The sequence below is a fragment of the Falco punctatus genome, assembly GCF_963210335.1.
Source record: "Falco punctatus genome assembly, chromosome: 1".
NCBI classification, from domain to species: Eukaryota; Metazoa; Chordata; class Aves; order Falconiformes; family Falconidae; genus Falco; species Falco punctatus.
The window spans coordinates 57,726,878-57,733,611 of record NC_137580.1 but is presented as its reverse complement, the minus strand read 5'-3'; positions in this window follow the sequence as shown (position 1 = coordinate 57,733,611).

Below are 6,734 nucleotides of genomic sequence, written 5' to 3'. Positions count from 1 at the left end.
ACACCGTTGTTGGAAATATTTCTGGTTTCTCATATCATGGAATTATTTCTCAGAGGGAAACCAGTGTCTCAGTTAAGATCTCAGCAGAGAAGTTTATGATCAAATATGTACCTGAATACCTGCTGTTGAGAGAAATGCCAGGGCTGTAAAAAAACCTCATATCACAGCCCAAAAGAACAATCTGTGAGCCTGAGAAAGTCAGTTTCAGGTCCATAATTTGGACAGAAATGCATATGGAGTCTTACATATAGGGTCTCAGCAGTGAGAGCTTGCAACCCCAGCTCCTGCCCATGACTGAGTTCAGACCCACAAAGTGGCTCAGCCTCTCTCAGATCTCTCTCTCAGGCTGTCACTGTCAATGGGGCACGCTACCCAGGGACCAGCAAGTAACAAAACGAGTAGTTTACTGCCCCCTGGGCCACTGCTAAAGCTCAGCTGTGTAGGGTCCTAGCAAGCTGCGGGACTCACTGATGCCTTTTGGTACCTTTACTAAAGCAACTCACCAAATGATAACAAGTAATAAGACCAAGCAAGACGTAGTGGCTGTCACTGGAGGATCAAGGGCGATGCAAGTGCTCTGAATGAATCACAAGAGCAAAGCATGCTTGCAGCTCTGATATAATATGAAGCAAGTAAATTCAACTGTAAATGGAAAAAAAACCCACATATTGAAGAGCTCCTCTGCACACTCAGAACAGCATGGAAATGAGAAACAGAACAAGCAGGGCCAGACACTCAGCTGTGCTGAGAAGGGAAATGGAAGAGGACCAGGTAGCTCCAAGCCACCCAGTCCTGTCACGTAAAACCACTCAAGGAGCTAAGGGTTACCTACAGGTTTATTAAAACAGGCTTCAGTTCTGAGCACTTGTAGCACACTCCTGCTACAACAGAACAGGTAGGAAAAACAATTGTGTGGACTAGAACAAGTGTCAGTAGGTTAGTCTCTAGATTTTTATTGCAGTAGAACAAATAGATTCTTATTTGGTTTCTATTCATGCAAACCTTTGCTGCCTGGAATCAAGAGCTTAATGGGACAGACAGAAAGATAACTAGATAAATTAGCTCTACATTTGAATTTAAAATTTCTGGCCTTGACTATATGCACAGAATTGTGGGCTGACAACTAAATCCCCTTTGGTAGAATTAGGTAGTTATCATTAATGGTCTGGTCACAGCAGGGACATGGGAGGAAGGACAGTTATGTAGTTTATCATTTGATACTGCTCTCTGGCAGAATGACTGCATTTTTCACTGGCAAGAATAGCTTTCAGAATTTGTATTTGACTTTCCCTGCTAATGCTGAAGCTGGTGAAGTTTCAAATTAAGGTAAATTATACAGGATACAGCTCAGTTTTTATGCCTGACATTTGGTCAGGACTTCAAGATTGAATGCAGTCTGTTACTAGTTACTATTTGCTCTTTGTTTAAGCACAGGATTCATTCCTTGTCTTTACAGTGAAGCTGTTGAAACTGCCTATAAATTACATTCACTATTCCAGAGGAAGCTGCAGCAACTTAACTACTACATCAAACTCAAAATATAGCTGACAAAATTAAATGCTAGATGAATTGCCACCAAAAATAACAGTAGTACCCACCATTTTAAGCTTATAGGACACCCAAATAACAGTTATGACAGGATGGATTTTAGTTACCTCAGCTGACAACCTAAATAACAGTCTGGTCTGTTTAGAAATCACTGTACAATTGTGGGCGCGACTAAATCGTCAGCTGTCTGACTTGGAGAAAAAGGCATTTGTCTTCTTCCTAAAACTCCTTGCAAACTAGTCCAAGGCAGACACCTGAGCAGCACTTCACTGTCCTGATGATCAGGGCACCCAGCTAGGATGGATGATAGACTTAATTCACTTTGAGGTCAGCCAAAGCGGGAAACCAGTGCTCTGACTGGTGGACCAGTACACCAGAGACAAGCAATAGCCTCACCATCACGTGGTCAGGATAGACGTGCAGTGTTTTACAGTTCCCCACATTGTAAACCAAGAGCTAGATCTCTTCCTCAGAAGAACCAGGGCATCCCTGGGAGGTGTCTCAAGTCCAGACGCTGCCAGGGGAGCAGGATGCAGGCACCTCTGTAGATCTGCACCAGGAGACACAATTTGCCTGAGCAAGGGCTTCCCCACCAGCTAAGAGGAGGGGGCTGTCTGATTCCTGTCCCCCTCTTCAGCCCTAACAGCTAAAGCTGGTGAAGCAGTGCAAACGTTAAAGACCAAAGCCAGGCAGATCAGATTCCCTCCATTTCCTCATTTATTGCTCTAAGCAAGGTTTGAAAAAAACAGTATCCTTTTTATTGTTATTTCAGCCTCACTGGCACCGAGTAGCCTGCCAACAGGAAGAGGGAAGAGCAGAGAGAAGGCTGAAACAAAGTCCGTAGTTGTGACGTGCAGGTTCTTTCCTTCCAATGCTACCATACTACTCAGTCCTGTTTATTAGCCCATCGTTTGCCCCAGGCTCCCAGAGTTTTCCAGTGCTGTTTTGAACTGCTTTACAGTAGGAACTGCAAACTCGTTAAGGCCAAGGGTCATTTGTTATTCCTGGGGGAAGAAATACATCCCAACTACAAAGCTGTTGTCTCCCATCCAGAACCTGAAGGATCCCTAAGGATCTGCTCTTCTACCCACACGAGAGGCAGGAGGGGGGAACGACCCTCTCCAATCCCTGCACCAGCCACTCTGCAGGGAAGCGGTCCCCTGGGCATCTAACGGCTTTTGAGGGAGGAAGCAGCAAGCCAGCTGAGCTGGGCTGTGCCCCTCCGCACGCGCTGCACTGCCTTCACGCAGCCCCTCGGACAGCATCAGGTGCCCGCTAGCCACACTGCCAAGTAGAGGCAGGCCATGCCTGGAATTTGAATGAGCAATCCCAGGGCAGATTTAGCGGTGCCTGCCTAAGCCTTGGACTCCCTCAGACCCTCCCTACCCCTTTTACAAGTGTCTGACTAGCTAGGAATCTGGGACTACATATGAGTATTGAAGGAAAGACTTGAGAAAGCACATGGAGAGGAAGGAATACCATCTGAATGATTCGTGTTGCCTCTTTGCTTTGAACCCTTGAGTGGGATGGCAGAGGAGAACAGCTTCCTGCAGGTAAGTGAAGTTAAAAACTCAGAGTAGCAGAGAAGAAATAAATCAAAGACGAAGAAAGAGGAGTAGAAAAATCAGATTCTTCTTTCCAGATGGGGGGGGTAAAAGACATTCAACAGCTAGCTGCCTTTCCAATAGTGATATGAAAATTACTAAGTCACAACAGCATCAGGTGAAAAGAGCACAGTATTGACTGCCATAGACAATGATGACCACAGCAGCCAGTCCGTAGGCATGGGGCTGGAAACACTCAGGAATGTTCCAGAAGTGATCTCAGCCATTGACAGCATCAGGAACTGTAAACAAGGACATGTCAACGGATCCTCTTACTTATCCAAAATATGCAAGGTCACTACACATGTTCTTCAAATGTGTTAGAAGTAGAGCAGCATTTAATAGAAAATGTGCAGGAGATTAAATGAAGTTTAGGGGAACCTACCCTGCCTGGAACAAGAGCAATAGGCTGGTAGAAGTCAGGAATTTGTTCACAGCCACATCCCAAACACAGATATGGTGTCAGGTAACTTAAGGAAAGCATGTGAAATATGGGCGTTTTCTGGAGGTTGAAAGTGTGTGTGTTTTTAAACAAACCCTTCAACAAGGAAAATCAAGTTGCAAAGACAAACTTGGGATACACAGAAAATCAAATGAAGCATACTTCATACATGAGACGCAGGCAATTGTTTTGCAAGCAACTTTTTCTTGCTCTGGCAAGTAAATACAGTGAATGAGAATTTGTACGTCCATAATATTGATGTTAGTACAATCAAGCAGGGGAAAAAAAAAAGGTGTTTAAAACTTGGGAAAGTATCCACTACATATTTGATGACAGCCTAAAAGCCTATGCGGATGTCAAGCAAGCAAGAGAGCCCTGGCAGATGTGCTAAGTTACAAATGCTCTTTTGGTTTAGATTACCAGCAAACCCAAGAAAATATAAAGACTAAAATTCAAGCCAGCATAGACAGTACAGACATTAACTTTCAGGTGAAGCACATGAATTCAAGCTAATAACATTGAACTGAGGTCAAAACAAGCCACATGAGATGTGAAAAAGAGGCACACTCTCAAAAGCTGCTGAAGGTTTTCTGTGCTGTGTTACTATCTGAGATAACAAAGCCAGGGAAATTCAGAAACTAAGCGAGTTACAACCAGGGCATCAGCAGCTTTTGTATATCTTGTTTCCCAGCATTTTGCTACATGACCATATGGGCAGAGAGATTGCAAGCAATCTCCAAGTGCCTTTATCAAATTGATGATGTGCCCAGAGCCAGAATCATCACTGCTTTGCGACAGTTTCTTATTTATGTTATTTTAAGTAGGAGTAACTATGTGTATGATGTACCTATGGACTCCACAATATTAAACAGTATTTGAATACATCCATGAAGGTGGCAGCATCTGTTGGGACCATAAACATTACAACCTAAACCACTAAGCTTAACCCTTGGCCATCTTTTCCCAGAAAACCTTGCTGCAAGGTAGATGAATAAAACAGTCATATGTCAGATATGAAAGCCATGTTAAGCCATATTAATAAAGTAAGCTTGACACTACACTGAGGTTATCTTCCTTCTTGACTGTATTGTAACAACTCACGACAAACAACATGATCGCTGTCATTGCAGCTAATTTAACAGCAGCTTTTACCTTTCAGAAAACTGAAGCTTTTTCTTCTTTAAGTCAAGGTTTTATTTGATTTTTCTTGCAATTCAAGCCATTTAAGCAGTATGACTTTCTTTGATCACATAGAGTTTTACACATCAAAGGGAAAAAATGCAGTCCTTTCTGTCAAGACTATACTCTAGCTGCTCCTCATTCACTGCAGTTTACTTGCCTCCCATTGATGGGGAATCTTTTTTTAAATATATGTATGTACACACACACGTATAGCCTGCAAGAAGATTCTCACAGCTTTTTAACTGCAAGAGTACTGATTTCTTCTTGGGGGCTGCCTAGCTGCATTCCATATTTGTCACCTGAGGCCATCAACCCAAGCACGGGTGTATAGCACATCTTAAGGACTTGGGTCCATCATTCAAAGATCTGAAAAGTAACCAGATGCAATTGACTCAGAGGTGTTACTGTTATTAGCATAAAACATAGGTTGACCATGTGATCATGGAGTAGCTTTTGTTGGAAGGGACCTCAGGAGGTCTCTAGTCCAGTCTCCTCCTCAGAGCCAACTGAGATCAGACCAGATTGCTCAGTGCTCAAACCAGTCAGGTCTTCAAAACCTCTAATGATAGAGCCTGCCCGCTCCAATCCTTAACTGTGCTCATGGGGTTCCTTAAGTCCATTCAGATAACAGCCCCACAGGTACTTTGGGGCTTCAGTTGGCTCCTTCCGAAACTCCGTCCTCTAGGCTGACTAAGCCCTAGTCTATCAGCCTCTTCTCACAGAGCAAGTGCTCCTTCATGACTAGTTTAGTGGCTCTCCCCTGGACTTGTTCCAGCTTATTAACATCTTTTCTGTATTGGCAGGGGAGGTGAAGAAACAAACCTAGATGTAGTATCCAGCTTTGATCAAAGAAGTGCTGAATAGGTGGAATAATTTTCTTGGATCAGGCTACACTGCTCTTAATGCAGCCCAGGATGCTGTTGCCCTTCTCTGCTGCCAGAGCACACTACTGTTTATGCCCAACTTACACACCCATTCAGTCAGTCAGTACTCCGCTTGTATCATTCCAAGGGTTTATTCCTTCTCAAGGTTATTTCTTGCTTTTGTCCTTGAATTTATTATAGCTCAGCCTTTGCCTAACTAGAACATCCAAAAGAAACCCAAGCCCACCATCTATTAATTACCCATTTAGACTACTCAGTAGTGTTGCTTGCCTAAGAATAAGTTTTGTATGGAGACTTTCTTCTGAAAAATAACCATTTACGCAATAACTCCAGTGACTGTAGATTCAAAACAAAGGATGTACTTCAGCAGGAATCCTCTTGTTTCAGGGAGACATCCAGCTGCACCTAGAGCTGCTTTAGTAGGAAGCGCTTCCATCCCTTAGGCCAAAGTAGAAACCAAAGCTATCCAAATGTTCATTACATTCAGAAGCGATAAGGAAGAGTGCATTATCTCTTTAGTTTTCTGCTCCAAGAGACCATATATTCAGAGTAGCAAGGGATTATTTTTTCTTCCTTCATTCCATATTAACCATAGCATATTGCATACAGTCATAAGCACCTTTCAGCATCTTGTCTTAGAGAGCTATAAGCTGGCCGGTAACACCTAGCTGTGTGGGCAAACTGTCTATAACTCTAAGCCATGGGGGACCCTGGATGACACATCTCATGCTGAGATACTATGCAAAACTACTTGCTTTTTGTTTAGTCACAAATAGGTTACTCCAGAGAAATTCTTAAATAAAATCCCTTCTCTATAGTTTGTGTCTATATATAGGGGGTATTAAGGTCCCCTATTGATAACCTTTCTGGTGGGAAGCAGCTTATGATCTGCTTCAGGAACAACACCTCAGTGCTATCATTGCAAGGCTATCGAACTCACAGCTGAACAGCTTCTCCCTACCCTGCCCTGATTTAGGGGCAACAATTATGTCTTAGAAGACCCTATACAGCTAAAATCAGTTTTGTAGTCTAACTTAACCAGCTGCTCCTGCAGTGCCTCTTATTTGAGATGCT